The sequence below is a fragment of the Eriocheir sinensis genome, unplaced genomic scaffold, assembly GCF_024679095.1.
Source record: "Eriocheir sinensis breed Jianghai 21 unplaced genomic scaffold, ASM2467909v1 Scaffold953, whole genome shotgun sequence".
Taxonomy (NCBI): Eukaryota; Metazoa; Arthropoda; class Malacostraca; order Decapoda; family Varunidae; genus Eriocheir; species Eriocheir sinensis.
This window is the reverse complement of record NW_026112334.1, coordinates 66,867-82,872: the sequence shown is the minus strand read 5'-3', so window position 1 is coordinate 82,872 and position 16,006 is coordinate 66,867. Positions and strand designations below refer to the sequence as shown.

The 16,006-nt window shown below is 41.6% G+C and overlaps 1 long non-coding RNA gene across 1 annotated transcript in view; it reads right to left on the bottom strand.

The window, feature by feature from the left end:
* LOC126995013 (uncharacterized) overlaps positions 1-16,006 on the bottom strand; it is a 34,071-nt gene extending 18,065 nt beyond the window's left edge. Inside the window, exons 1-3 of the long non-coding RNA XR_007749800.1 lie at positions 15,877-16,006; positions 12,509-12,725; positions 10,976-11,092 (exon numbers count right to left, since the gene is read on the bottom strand). This is a non-coding gene — a long non-coding RNA (uncharacterized LOC126995013). The remainder of the gene's footprint in view (positions 1-10,975; positions 11,093-12,508; positions 12,726-15,876) is intronic.

Here is a 16,006-nt window from a genome sequence, read left to right as displayed (position 1 = left end):
AAGCTTGTTATATTCGATAGCGACATTTGAAATTTGGCACGCGTGGCGATCTCGGATGCAAAAGCGAGGTGTTGTTTGGCCTGGCCGTAGTGAGTTTCTTTATGTGCACCATTTAATTCTGCATGTTTTCATATATAAAAATGATGATTATGCTGAGTTTATGGCTGAAAGCTTGTTATATTCAATAGCGACATTTGAAATTTGTCGCCCGTGGCGATCTCGGATACGGCGCTGGGCACTGTTTTGGCCCGGCCGTAGTGAATTTCTTTATGTGCACCATGTAATTCTGCATGTTTTCATATATAATACATGATGATTATGTTGAGTTTATGGCTGAAACCTTGTTATATTCAATAGCGACATTTGAAATTTAAGCGAATGGCGATCTCGGATACAGTGCGGGTGTTGTTTTGGCCCGGCCGTAGTGAGTTTCTTTATGTGTACCATTTAATTCTGCATGTTTTCATATATAATACATGATGATTATGCTGAGTTTATGGCTTAAAGCTTGTTATATTCAATAGCAACATTTGAAATTTGGCCCAGCGTGGCGATCTCGGATACGGCGCAGGGCGCTGTTTTGGCCCGGCCGTAGTGAGTTTCTTTATGTGCACCATTTAATTCTGCAAGTTTTCATATATAATACATGATGATTATGTTGAGTTTATGGCTGAAAGCTAGTTATATTAAATAGAGAAATTTTAAATTAAGCGCGGCGATCTCGGACACAGCAGAGGGCGCTGTTTTGGCCAGCCGTAGTGAGTTTCTTTATGTGCACCATGTAATTCTGCATGTTTTCATATATAATACATGATGATTATGTTGAGTTTATGGCTGAAACCTTGTTATATTCAATAGCGACATTTGAAATTTGGCATGGCGATCTCGGATACGGCGCAGGGCGCTGTTTTGGCCTGGCCGTAGTGAGTTTCTTTATGTGCACCATTTAATTCTGCATGTTTTCATATATAAAAATGATAATTATGCTGAGTTTATGGCTGAAAGCTTGTTATATTCAATAGCGACATTTGAAATTTGGCGAGGGCGATCTCGGATACGGCGCAGGGCACTGGTTTGGCCCGGCCGTAGTGATTTTCTTTATGTGCACCATGTAATTCTGCATGTTTTCATATATAATACATGATGATTATGTTGAGTTTATGGCTGAAACCTTGTTATATTCAATAGCGACATTTGAAATTTATAGCTAATGGAGATCTCTGATACGGTGAGGGTCGTTGTATTGGCCCGGCCGCAGTGAGTTTCTTTATGTGTACCATTTAATTCTGCATGTTTTCATATATAATACATGATGATTATGCTGAGTTTATGGCTGAAAGCTTGTTATATTCAATAGCGACATTTGAAATTTGGCGTGGCGATCTCGGATACGGCGCAGGGCGCTGTTTTGGCCCGGCCGTAGTGAGTTTCTTTATGTGCACCATTTAATTCTGCATGTTTTCATATATAATACATGATGATTATGTTGAGTTTATGGCTGAAAGCTTGTTATATTCAATAGCGACATTTGAAATTTAGCGTGGCGATCTCGGACACAGCAGAGGGCGCTGTTTGGCCCGGCCGGAGTGAGTTTCTTTATGTGCACCATGTAATTCTGCATGTTTTCATATATAATACATGATGATTATGTTGAGTTTATGGCTGAAACCTTGTTATATTCAATAGCGACATTTGAAATTTAAGCGAATGGCGATCTCGGATACGGCGTTGTTTGGCCCGGCCGCAGTGAGTTTCTTTATGTACCATTTAATTCTGCATGTTTTCATATATAATACATGATGATTATGCTGAGTTTATGGCTGAAAGCTTGTTATATTCAATAGCGACATTTGAAATTTGGCGCGTGGCGATCTCGGATACGGCGCAGGGCGCTGTTTTGGCCTGGCCGTAGTGAGTTTCTTTATGTGCACCATTTAATTCTGCATGTTTTCATATATAATACATGATGATTATGTTGAGTTTATGGCTGAAAGCTTGTTATATTCAATAGCGACATTTGAAATTTAGCGGGCGTATCTCGGACACAGCAGAGGGCGCTGTTTGGCCCGGCCGTAGTGAGTTTCTTTATGTGCACCATGTAATTCTGCATGTTTTCATATATAATACATGATGATTATGTTGAGTTTATGGCTGAAAGCTTGTTATATTCAATAGCGACATATCAAATTTGGCAATCTCGGATACGGTGCGAGGTGTTGTTTTGGCCTGGCCGTAGTGAGTTTCTTTATGTACCATTTAATTCCTCATGTTTTGATATTTTATAAATGATGATTATGCTGAGTTTATGGCTGAAAGCTTGTTATATTCAATAGCGACATTTGAAATTTGGCGGCGTGGCGATCTCGGATACGGCGCAGGGCACTGTTTTGGCCCGCCGTAGTGAATTTCTTTATGTGCACCATGTAATTCTGCATGTTTTCATATATAATACATGATGATTATGTTGAGTTTATGGCTGAAACTTGTTATATTCAATAGCGACATTTGAAATTTAGCGCGAATGGCGATCTCGGATACGGTGCGGGGCGTTGTTTTGGCCCGGCCGCAGTGAGTTTCTTTATGTGTACCATTTAATTCTGCATGTTTTCATATATAATACATGATGATTATGCTGAGTTTATGGCTGAAAGCTTGTTATATTCAATAGCGACATTTGAAATTTGGCGGCGGCGATCCCGGATACGGCATGGGGCGCTGTTTTGGCCCGGCCGTAGTGAGTTTCTTTATGTGCACCATTTAATTCTGCATGTTTTCATATATAATACATGATGATTATGTTGAGTTTATGGCTGAAAGCTTGTTATATTCAATAGCGACATTTGAAATTTATGGCGATCTCGGACACAGCAGAGGGCGCTGTTTTGGCCCGGCCGTAGTGAGTTTCTTTATGTGCACCATGTAATTCTGCATGTTTTCATATAATACATGATGATTATGTTGAGTTTATGGCTGAAAGCTTGTTATATTCAATAGCGACATTTGAAATTTAAGCGGCGATCTCGGATACGGTGCGGGGTGTTGTTTTGGCCCGGCCGTAGTGAGTTTCTTTATGTGCACCATTTAATTCTGCATGTTTTCACATATAAAAATGATGATTATGTTGAGTTTATGGCTGAAAGCTTGTTATATTCAATAGCGACATTTGAAATTTGGCGTGGCGATCTCGGATACGGCGCAGGGCGCTGTTTTGGCCCGGCCGTAGTGAGTTTCTTTATGTGCACCATTTAATTCTGCATGTTTTCATATATAATACATGATGATTATGATGAGTGTATGGCTGAAAGCTTGTTATATTCAATAGCGACATTTGAAATTTAGCGCGAATGGCGATCTCGGAGGGCGCTGTTTTGGCCCGGCCGTAGTGAGTTTCTTTATGTGCACCATGTAATTCTGCATGTTTTCATATATAATACATGATGATTATGTTGAGTTTATGGCTGAAACCTTGTTATATTCAATAGCGACATTTGAAATTTGGCGCGTGGCGATCTCGGATACGGTGCGAGGTGTTGTTTGGCCTGGCCGTAGTGAGTTTCTTTATGTGCACCATTTAATTCTGCATGTTTTCATATATAACATGATGATTATGTTGAGTTTATGGCTGAAAGCTTGTTATATTCAATAGCGACATTTGAAATTTGCGATCTCGGATACAGCAGAGGCACTGTTTTGGCCCGGCCGTAGTGAATTTCTTTATGTGCACCATGTAATTCTGCATGTTTTCATATATAATACATGATGATTATGTTGAGTTTATGGCTGAAACCTTGTTATATTCAATAGCGACATTTGAAATTTAGCCCCATCGGCGATCTCGGATACGGTGCGGGGTGTTGTTTTGGCCCGGCCGTAGTGAGTTTCTTTATGTGTACCATTTAATTCTGCATGTTTTCATATATAATACATGATGATTATGCTGAGTTTATGGCTGAAAGCTTGTTATATTCAATAGCGACATTTGAAATTTAGCGCGCGCGGCGATCTCGGACACTTCGGAGGGCGCGGTTTTGGCAACCGTAGTGATTTTCTTTATGTGCACCATTTAATTCTGCATGTTTTCATATATAATACATGATGATTATGTTGAGTTTATGGCTGAAAGCTTGTTATATTCAATAGCGACATTTGAAATTTAGCGCGAATGGCGATCTCGGACACAGCAGAGGGCGCTGTTTTGGCCCGGCCGTAGTGAGTTTCTTTATGTGCACCATTTAATTCTGCATGTTTTCATATATAATACATGATGATTATGTTGAGTTTATGGCTGAAAGCTTGTTATATTCAATAGCGACATTTGAAATTTAGCGGCGATCTCGGACACAGCAGAGGGCGCTGTTTTGGCCCGGCCGTAGTGAGTTTCTTTATGTGCACCATGTAATTCTGCATGTTTTCATATATAATACATGATGATTATGTTGAGTTTATGGCTGAAAGCTTGTTATATTCGATAGCGACATTTGAAATTTGGCACACGCGGCGATCTCGGATACGGTGCGAGGTGTTGTTTGGCCTGGCCGTAGTGAGTTTCTTTATGTGCACCATTTAATTCTGCATGTTTTCATATATAAAACATGATGATTATGTTGAGTTTATGGCTGAAAGCTTGTTATATTCAATAGCGACATTTTAAATTTAAGCAGCGGCGATCTCGGACACAGCAGAGGCGCTGTTTTGGCCCGGCCGTAGTGAGTTTCTTTATGTGCACCATGTAATTCTGCATGTTTTCATATATAATACATGATGATTATGTTGAGTTTATGGCTGAAAGCTTGTTATATTCAATAGCGACATTTGAAATTTTGCTAACGCGGCGATCTCTGATACGGTGCGAGGTGTTGTTTTGGCCTGGCCGTAGTGAGTTTCTTTATGTGCACCATTTAATTCTGCATGTTTTCATATATAAAAATGATGATTATGCTGAGTTTATGGCTGAAAGCTTGTTATATTCAATAGCGACATTTGAAATTTAGCGCGCGCGGCGATCTCGGATACGGCGCAGGGCACTGTTTTGGCCCGGCCGTAGTGAATTTCTTTATGTGCACCATGTAATTCTGCATGTTTTCATATATAATACATGATGATTATGTTGAGTTTATGGCTGAAACCTTGTTATATTCAATAGCGACATTTGAAATTTAGCGAATGGCGATCTCGGATACGGCAGGGCGTTGTTTTGGCCCGGCCGTAGTGAGTTTCTTTATGTGTACCATTTAATTCTGCATGTTTTCATATATAATACATGATGATTATGCTGAGTTTATGGCTGAAAGCTTGTTATATTCAATAGCAACATTTGAAATTTGCGGCTTGTGGCGATCTCGGACACAGCAGAGGCGCTGTTTTGGCCCGGCCGTAGTGACTTTCTTTATGTGCACCATTTAATTCTGCATGTTTTCATATATACATGATGATTATGCTGAGTTTATGGCTGAAAGCTTGTTATATTCAATAGCGACATTTGAAATTTAAGCGTATGCATCTCGGACACAGCAGAGGGCGCTGTTTTGGCCCGGCGTAGTGAGTTTCTTTATGTGCACCATGTAATTCTGCATGTTTTCATATAATACATGATGATTATGTTGAGTTTATGGCTGAAACCTTGTTATATTCAATAGCTACATTTGAAATTTAGCGAATGGCGATCTCGGATACGGTGCGAGGCGTTGTTTTGGCCTGGCGCAGTGAGTTTCTTTATGTGTACCATTTAATTCTGCATGTTTTCATATATAATACATGATGATTATGCTGAGTTTATGGCTGAAAGCTTGTTATATTCAATAGCGACATTTGAAATTTGGCACGCGTGGCGATCTCGGATACGGCGCAGGGCGCTGTTTTGGCCCGGCCGTAGTGAGTTTCTTTATGTGCACCATTTAATTCTGCATGTTTTCATATATAATACATGATGATTATGTTGAGTTTATGGCTGAAAGCTTGTTATATTCAATAGCGACATTTGAAATTTTGCTCGCGCGGCGATCTCGGACACAGCAGAGGGCGCTGTTTTGGCCCGGCCGTAGTGAGTTTCTTTATGTGCACCATTTAATTCTGCATGTTTTCATATATAATACATGATGATTATGTTGAGTTTATGGCTGAAAGCTTGTTATATTCAATAGCGACATTTGAAATTTGGAGAGCGTGGCGATCTCGAGTTTCTTTATGTGCACCATTTAATTCTGCATGTTTTCATATATAATACATGATGATTATGTTGAGTTTATGGCTGAAAGCTTGTTATATTCAATAGCGACATTTGAGTGAGTTTCTTTATGTGCACCATTTAATTCTGCATGTTTTCATATAATGATGATTATGTTGAGTTTATGGCTGAAAGCTTGTTATATTCAATAGCGACATTTGAAATTTGTGGCGATCTCGGACACAGCAGAGGCGGTGTTTTGGCCCGGCCGGAGTGAGTTTCTTTATGTGCACCATGTAATTCTGCATGTTTTCATATATAATACATGATGATTATGTTGAGTTTATGCTGAAAGCTTGTTATATTCAATAGCGACATTTGAATGCATGTTTTCATATATAATATGATGATTATGTTGAGTTTATGGCTGAAAGCTTGTTATATTCAATAGCGACATTTGAAATTTGGATCTCGGACACAGCGCAGGGCGTTGTTTTGGCCCGGCCGTAGTGAGTTTCTTTATGTGCACCATGTAATTCTGCATGTTTTCATATATAATACATGATGATTATGTTGAGTTTATGGCTGAAACCTTGTTATATTCAATAGCGACATTTGAAATTTAATAATGGCGATCTCGGATACAGCAGGGGTTTTGGCCTTTCTTTATGTACCATTTAATTCTGCATGTTTTCATATAATACATGATGATTATGTTATATTCAATAGCGACATTTGAAATTTAATCTCGGACACAGCAGAGGGCGCTGTTTGGCCCGGCCGTAGTGAGTTTCTTTATGTGCACCATGTAATTCTGCATGTTTTCATATAATACATGATGATTATGTTGAGTTTATGGCTGAAAGCTTGTTATATTCAATAGCGACATTTGAAATTTATGCGGCGATCTCGGACACAGCAGAGGGCGCTGTTTGGCCCGGCCGTAGTGAGTTTCTTTATGTGCACCATGTAATTCTGCATGTTTTCATATAATACATGATGATTATGTTGAGTTTATGGCTGAAACCTTGTTATATTCAATAGCGACATTTGAAATTTGGCACCAACGCGATCTCGGATACGGTGCGAGGTGTTGTTTTGGCCTGGCCGTAGTGAGTTTCTTTATGTGCACCATTTAATTCTGCATGTTTTCATATATAAAAATGATAATTATGCTGAGTTTATGGCTGAAAGCTTGTTATATTCAATAGCGACATTTGAAATTTTGCGCGCGGGGCGATCTCGGATACGGCGCAGGGCACTGTTTTGGCCCGGCCGTAGTGAATTACTTTATGTGCACCATGTAATTCTGCATGTTTTCATATATAATACATGATGATTATGTTGAGTTTATGGCTGAAACCTTGTTATATTCAATAGCGACATTTGAAATTTAGCGAATGGCGATCTCGGATACGGTGCGGGCGTTGTTTGGCCCGGCCGCAGTGAGTTTCTTTATGTGTACCATTTAATTCTGCATGTTTTCATATATAATACATGATGATTATGCTGAGTTTATGGCTGAAAGCTTGTTATATTCAATAGCGACATTTGAAATTTGGCGAGCGTGGCGATCTCGGATACGGCGCAGGGCGCTGTTTTGGCCCGGCCGTAGTGAGTTTCTTTATGTGCACCATTTAATTCTGCATGTTTTCATATATAATACATGATGATTATGTTGAGTTTATGGCTGAAAGCTTGTTATATTCAATAGCGACATTTGAAATTTAAGCTGGCGATCTCGGACACAGCAGAGGGCGCTGTTTTGGCCCGGCCGTAGTGAGTTTCTTTATGTGCACCATGTAATTCTGCATGTTTTCATATATAATACATGATGATTATGTTGAGTTTATGGCTGAAAGCTTGTTATATTCAATAGCGACATTTGAAATTTGGCACACGCGGCGATCTCGGATACGGTGCGAGGTGTTCTTTTGGCCTGGCCGTAGTGAGTTTCTTTATGTGCACCATTTAATTCTGCATGTTTTCATATATAAAAATGATGATTATGCTGAGTTTATGGCTGAAAGCTTGTTATATTCAATAGCGACATTTGAAATTTGGCAGCGTGGCGATCTCGGATACGGCGCAGGGCACTGTTTTGGCCCGGCCGTAGTGAATTTCTTTATGTGCACCATGTAATTCTGCATGTTTTCATATATAATACATGATGATTATGTTGAGTTTATGGCTGAAACCTTGTTATATTCAATAGCGACATTTGAAATTTTGCTCTCTTGGCGATCTCGGATACGGTGCGGGGTGTTGTTTTGGCCCGGCCATAGTGAGTTTCTTTATGTGTACCATTTAATTCTGCATGTTTTCATATAAAATACATGATGATTATGCTGAGTTTATGGCTGAAAGCTTGTTATATTCAATAATGACATTTGAAATTTGGCGTGGCGATCTCGGATACGGCGCAGGCGCTGTTTTGCCCGGCCGTAGTGAGTTTCTTTATGTGTACCATTTAATTCTGCATGTTTTCATATATAATACATGATGATTATGTTGAGTTTATGGCTGAAACCTTGTTATATTCAATAGCGACATTTGAAATTTAGCGCGGCGATCTCGGACACAGCAGAGGCGCTGTTTTGGCCCGGCCGTAGTGAGTTTCTTTATGTGCACCATGTAATTCTGCATGTTTTCATATGTAATACATGATGATTATGTTGAGTTTATGGCTGAAAGCTTGTCATATTCAATAGCGACATTTGAAATTTAGCGGCTGGCGATCTCGGATACAGTGCGGGTAGTTGTTTTGGCCTGGCCGTAGTGAGTTTCTTTATGTGTACCATTTAATTCTGCATGTTTTCATATATAATACATGATGATTATGTTGAGTTTATGGCTGAAAGCTTGTCATATTCAATAGCGACATTTGAAATTTAGCGTGGCGATCTCGGATACGGCGAGGGTGTTGTTAAGGTTTTTCATTATCAGTTATCGGGAATAAGGTTTTCTGTTATCGTGCCCTGCTATGGCGGAGACGCTGTCTTTCTCCTCAGTCTGAAGCTAGCCAGCACTGTGAGTGGAACGTTTCTCTGGAATACACACACTGCATTTTGACCCCTACTATGGCACCCAAGCATCCTTCCACCTCGTCCAGTGACATAAGAACATAGGAGTCTGCACGAAGCAGCTCCTCTGAACCTTGGCTCCCGTGTATCTAACCCTACCTAATATCGCTGTCCATGACGCATCAACAAAGTGATGGTGGTGAGTGTTTTTGTTGTGTCAGTGACTTACAAATGTAATGTAGCAATTCTTTCGTTAGAAAACTTTAACTTAACCCGGTGGTGGCAGGGATCATGTTTCTTAATGGTCCCTCCAAGCAAGAAAAATGAGAAAAAATCACCCTCACACAAACCATTTCATATTATATATCAAAGCATTTGTGATCAGTTTGTGTGTGTTACTTTCCTCTCTGTCAAAGGCTGTAAAATAAGGCAAAAAGTAAGTAGAAAAATATATATCTACCCTTGCAGGTGAAAATATAGCCTGTTAGCTTTTGAGACCAAACCATGTAGTGAGCCTCCTCCTCCCTCCCTGCTGGCTAGGCTTCCTTTTAATATGTATTTCCACACATGATGCGGCCAATATTAGGAGTCTTTTTCACACCAATATTTACTGTATAATGATGACTTGACTCCTGCATTAGCACCGGTGAGTGAGTTAGGGGCTTAAGGAACTTTGATGCCAGGATTGGAGGTGACTTATTCCTGGGTTTAAACTTATACAAAATCAGGTTAGCAACATGTCTGGTAAGTCCCTTTGTACAATAAGAAATATTACTTTCCTCTCTGTCAAGGGCTGAATAAATAAATCAAATTAATCTAACTATATTATAAAGCAAAACCAATCTTGCATGCATAATATGTATCCAGTGCATAGTAAGCACTTTGGCAAACATATATCATTTTTTTTTTTTTTTTTTTACATTGCAGCCTATTGCGCCGGTAGGCTTCTTTCCGGTAGGTCCTGATGGTCGGCCCAGCCCGTTTTGGCGCAGGCCAGTGTTTATAGTGGCGCCATCTTGCATTGGCTCATGCTGCCCTCCCAGAGCTCATCTTTGATCCTTGAATCTAGAGTCCGCTGACAGGTGGTCTTCTGGACAGCATGTGGGTAGTTTTAAGCCACTCGCGGCGGCTGAAAAATCAGCTTGGTGGCACGGACGGATTGAACTCGCGTCCTCCTGAACACGAGGCCGTTACTTTGACGACTCAGCCACCGCCTCCCAGTAAATGCACCCTATGCTTAACACGGTAGCTGGGATCATGTTTCTTACCCGGTAGCAGAAACGGGCCAAATTTGGGGCTTTACCGTGTAGCAGCGACGGGACAAATTTGTGGCTTTACCGTGTAGCAGAAACGGGCCAAATTTGTGGCTTTACCGTGTAGCAGAAACGGGCCAAATTTGGGGCTTTACCGTGTAGCAGCGACGGGCCAAATTTGTGGCTTTACCGTGTAGCAACGGACAAATTTGTGCCATGATTTAAACCCCAAAATAGATGATGTAAACTGATCACAAATGCTTTGATATGTATTATGAAATGGTTTGTGTGAGGGATGATTTTTCTCATTTTTCTCGCTTGGGGGGACCACTGAAACATGATTCCTGCTGCTACCACCACCACTGGGTTAAAAGGCCTTTCCCTCTAAGCAAGGGGAGGTAGTGAACATTTTACAACACATTTGGTTACTAAGTGAGCTGCTGAACATATTACAGCTCAATATAACGGGTTCGCCCTTTGGGGGCTTCTGGCGGGGGTAATGAAGGCAGGGCAGGAAGTGAGTGGAGAAAGCTTACCTATTTCTCCAAGCTGCTGAAAAGCTTGTTGGTGAAGAATTACTTGTCGGTGAAGAGACTGTTGTTGAGGTGAGGAGTGCCCTGTGTTATGGAACCTCCCGGCACTGCTACACCAACCTGCAAATATGTGTCCACTCTCAAAGTCTTGTACCGGGAAAGACAGCATGGGATAATATATTATAAAATCTCTCTCTCTATCAAGGGCTGTATAATATAAGATAATTAATTGATACTCTCTCTCTCATATTTGTTTTTTTACATCCTTTTCTTCCTCTACCCTCCCTCTCTCTTTCTCCCCTCATAACTCTATACATACAGCCAGGCCTATACTTTGAGGCAGTGCCAACATTGCTAGACTGTTGACTGTTGACTTCCAACACAAAATCTGTCTTCTGGTCCCCAATAACGAGATTCATTTATATTTATCATTAACCTGGTGGTGGTAGCAGGTGGAAAGTGGAAAGTTTTGTTTAGTGGACAGCGCAACATCTGTGGTCATATGCCGGAGAGAGACAGAAGGGGAAGGAATTATAGGAGAAGGGAACAGATTCCAGGAGACGGGACACAACCCCCGATTAATACCTGGTACACTGCTGGGTGGACAGGGGCGTAGGGTATTGGAAAAGCCGCCCAAATTTTTCCACTCCGCCCGGGAATCGAACCCGGGCTCTCTCAGTTGTGAGCCGAGTGTGCTAACCACTGAACCACGAAGCCCCATAGGGCTGCATGCGGGTGACCACACTAAACTCAGCGATGTGTTTGAAAGCTGAAGCAGTCCGCTGGAGACCTTGCTCCTAGTGTGAAGGGGGAAGGGAGGGGGGGTCAGTTTAGTTAGTTATCAGGTAGTTTAGTTAGCTATAGTCCATGGACTCTTAACTTGAGCCCTGTGGCCTGGCCCGGGGAACCCCCCCATTGTTTACAGACCTAGCGATGACCTGCGATCTGTTATGTTAGCTATTTATGGAGTACATATACAGTCAAACCTCGATTTACGAGTTTAATTCATTCAAGAATAATGCTCGCACACCAAAACACTCGAAAACCAAAACAAATTTCCCCATTGAAATTAATGTAAATCCATTAATGCGTCTCATATCTCAAAAAAACTATTTACGTAAGAACCATCTTACATGTTATTTTTTACAGAATTGACGTTATCTTACTAACAAGTAGAGATGATAAAGATATGAAACACAAGTCAAAGTGTTACGGTTGTTTCGGAGACTCCCGCAACCGCTGGCCATGCTTGAGGTGCAGGCTTTGCCCCAGGGTTTAGCAGGTGGTTCCCCTATTCTCGGGGCACCGGAACTACACCCGACCACCAACGTGAAGCTAACTCGACATATCGTACGAGATGGAGGGTGAACGAGTCAGTCACGTCCAGGAGGGCATACAAGATACCTCTCCATTAACATGAGTTGCAATAGCAATGATATTAATGACAATAATAATAATTACAAGATTATTTAATACTAAGCTATTCTAACCTAAAACTTATTCAAACCTAGCCATACTTTTTTTTTTTTTCCTTACCTCCCTCGGCTGGGCCTGGTGGTGGGCCCAAGCCGGCAAGTGTTTATAGCGGCCCCATCTTGCTTTCCCTTGGACAGTCCCATACAGTCCAGGATGATGGTGGTGGTCTTCAGGACAAGTAGTCTGTGGCAGCGACAGATTCAAACCCTCATCATCCATGACGTGGCGAACGCAGGACCGGCACGCTAACCACTCAGCCACCGTCTCCTTCCCCAGCCTGTGTTCCGACGCCAAATATGCAAAAAGTAAAAACATATGCTTCAATGTGTCATCCCAGACTATATATATAAAGAGAATTAAATCTAAGCCATCCTAACCTAACCAAACTTTAATTAAACTAATCTAGTCTTAGCAAGCCACTATCAAAACACAATATAAACAGAAATGTATCTCCAGGTGTGTCCCCCCCAAGACCATATATTTAGAGAATTAAATCTAAGCTATCCTAACCTGCCCAAACTTGCTGAGCTATCCTAACAAGACCTAACTTAACCCGGTAGTAACAAGGGCCCAAATTTGTGGCTTTACAGTGTACCAGCGACGGGCCAAATTCTTGCCATGATATGTAACTTGATATATTAAGAAGGATATAAACCCCACCACTGACCATCAGGATCCACCGGGAAGAAGCCTACCGGCGCAATAGGCCAAGACGTAAAAATAAATAATAAATAAATAAATAAATAAATAGATGATCCATAAACTGATCACAAATGCATTGATATATATTATGAAGTGGTTTGTGTGAGTGATGATTTTTTTCTCATTTTTCTCGCTTTGAGGGAAAGGCCTTTAACCCAGTGGTAGCAGCAGGGATCATGTTTCTTAATGGTCCCTCCAAGCGAGAAAAATGGAGAAAAATCACCCCTCACACAAACCATTTCATGTTATATATAAAGCATTTGTGATCAGATTATGTATCATCTATTTTGGGGGGTTTATATCATGGCACAAATTTGGCCCGTCGCTGCTACACGGTAAAGCCACAAATTTGGCCCATCGCTGCTACACGGTAAAGACACAAATTTGACCCATCGCTGCTACCAAGTTAAGAAACATGATCCCCACAGCTACTGGGTTAGCCATATACCTGCCGTGCGCTCTACTACCACAATGAAATAAAACAAATATATACAGCGTTGCACCCCAAGACAATATTTTAAGAGGCGGTGAGTATGGAGATGACCGTAGCCACCTCTCCCGCCAGTGACATCAACGGCAGTGTGGTGAGAGGCCTATCCTGCCTATCTATCCTAAACAAGTGGGTGTTATTCCAGAAAAAACACCCAAGTCTCATCACTTCACACTTATTTATATATTCAAGGGCTGAAAAATATCGGAAACATTAACAAAAAAAATGCTCGGTCAGCACTAAGTTATCCTAACCTTGGATAACTTAGATTTTAACGTAACCTCCTGTGAGAGCAAGATAAAAATTGACAGACAAAATAGGTCAATTCCGGACCTCACGGTATCATGAGCAGACCTCCAGAATAACACCCGATGGTCTAGGATAAAAAAGTTGGAAAATTTCATTTAGTCGGCGCAACATCTGTGGTCATATGCCGGAGAGAGACAGAAGGGGAAGGAATTATAGAAGGGAACAGATCCCAGGAGACGGGACACAACCCCCAATTATACCTGGTACACTGCTGGGTTTACAGGGGCATAGGGTATTGGAAAAGCCTCCCAAATTTTCCCACTCTGCCCGGGAATCGAACCCAGGCTCTCTCGGTTGTGAGCCGAGTGTGCTAACTGCTAACCACTGCACCACGAAGCCCCCAGGTCTAGGATAAGATACTGGTCATCGCTAAGTTATCCTAACCTTGGATTAAACTTAGATTTTAACCTTAACCTCCTGTGAGAACAAAGTAAATATTGACAGGCATAGGTTCATGCCAGCCTTCGCAGTACCAGGAGCATGTATAACTCTAGAATGACACCCGGTGGTCTAGGGTAAGCACATGTGGTCAAGGCAACAACGCTAACCTACATATTCCCCCTTAGAGTTAATAGGTTCACCACCCCGGGTCATCACCACCACATGCATCACCTAAAACCACCACAATCACCATCAATACCACCTCAGACACACATGAAATCACAACCATGACGATGAAAACGCAAAAAAATCAAGAGAAATAACACTGAAATAAATAAATCTGAAAAATTCGTAAAATTCACCCCGCCCGCTAGACGAGTCACCCTTAAAACACTTCTAGCTCACGTTAACCTCCAATATTTCCTGAGTAACACAACCCACACCTCATATCTGCAATAATACAACACAAATACACCCTAATCCTTAATACAGGAGTACCCAGGCATCTTACACTGGTCAAAACTCACGGATATAAGGTCACGTATGGTTCGCTCCCATCCCCCGGTTACGCCCTTATGACCTCACCGCTAAACGCCCATAATTCAATATCTAAGACCCTCACACCTCATTTGACCCCATACATTAGGTCATTCAGCTTAGTTCTCCCTCTCATAGTGTTCAAAGTTCTTAGGTGTTACTGATAACTGAGATAATACGTCACATCCGCCGGTTACGCCCTTATGACCTCACCGCTAAACGCCCATAATTCAATATTTAAGACCCTCACACCTCATTTGACCCCATACATTAGGTCATTCATCTCAGTTATACCTATCATAGTGACCGGAGGTTTTAGAGGTCATTAATTATAATGTCATATATGGAGCCGTACTCCCCAAGCCAGTTATATACGTGACCTTTCTGACCTTACCGGCTTATATCCCGCTCTCCAACTTCACACACAGGAATGCAATGCACGTGTCGCCCTGCCCCTCAAACCCCGTGCCGCCACGTACTCTACTTTACCGGAAATCAGTAAAAAACGATGAGCTTCTGAACGACCACGGCGGCCATTTAAATAAGGTCACACGGTCGCCTTTGTGAGCTCACCCCTAAACCTAATTCATTGTTTACGACATTCACGCCTCATCTGACCTCATATATCAGGTCAATCCCCCTTCATTCTTCACTCGGTAGAGGTCAAAGGGCTTACTGAGTATCGATGATAAAAGTTCACACGTTAAGCTGATGGCCGCCTCTTATCTTGTATATATCACACATTTTCCGCCTTTTCCCCACATCACCGCTTGACCTCAAGAAGCATAGTGACCTTATATGTCATGACCTCAAGCCCCGTCTCGGTATACCCAGTAGTTTAAGAGAAAAAAAAAATATATATATACAAATATTTCCCTCACCAAACCGCGCCGCCATCTTACACCGAGGCCCCGCGGTCAGCCCACATTTAAATCCCCTTTTGATCACGTTCATCACACACTTCTCGCCGTTATCACCCATGTCAGAACAAGCACAAGGCATTCCTCACCTCTTTGATCTCCATGGCGTGTCTTTACAGCGGCGGCTAAGTCCCACGGAATCACATAAAACAGACATGACTCGTAATGGCGTCAGACGGAGCAAATCCACAGGGAGGAAGAAAAGCTAGTCACGTGATC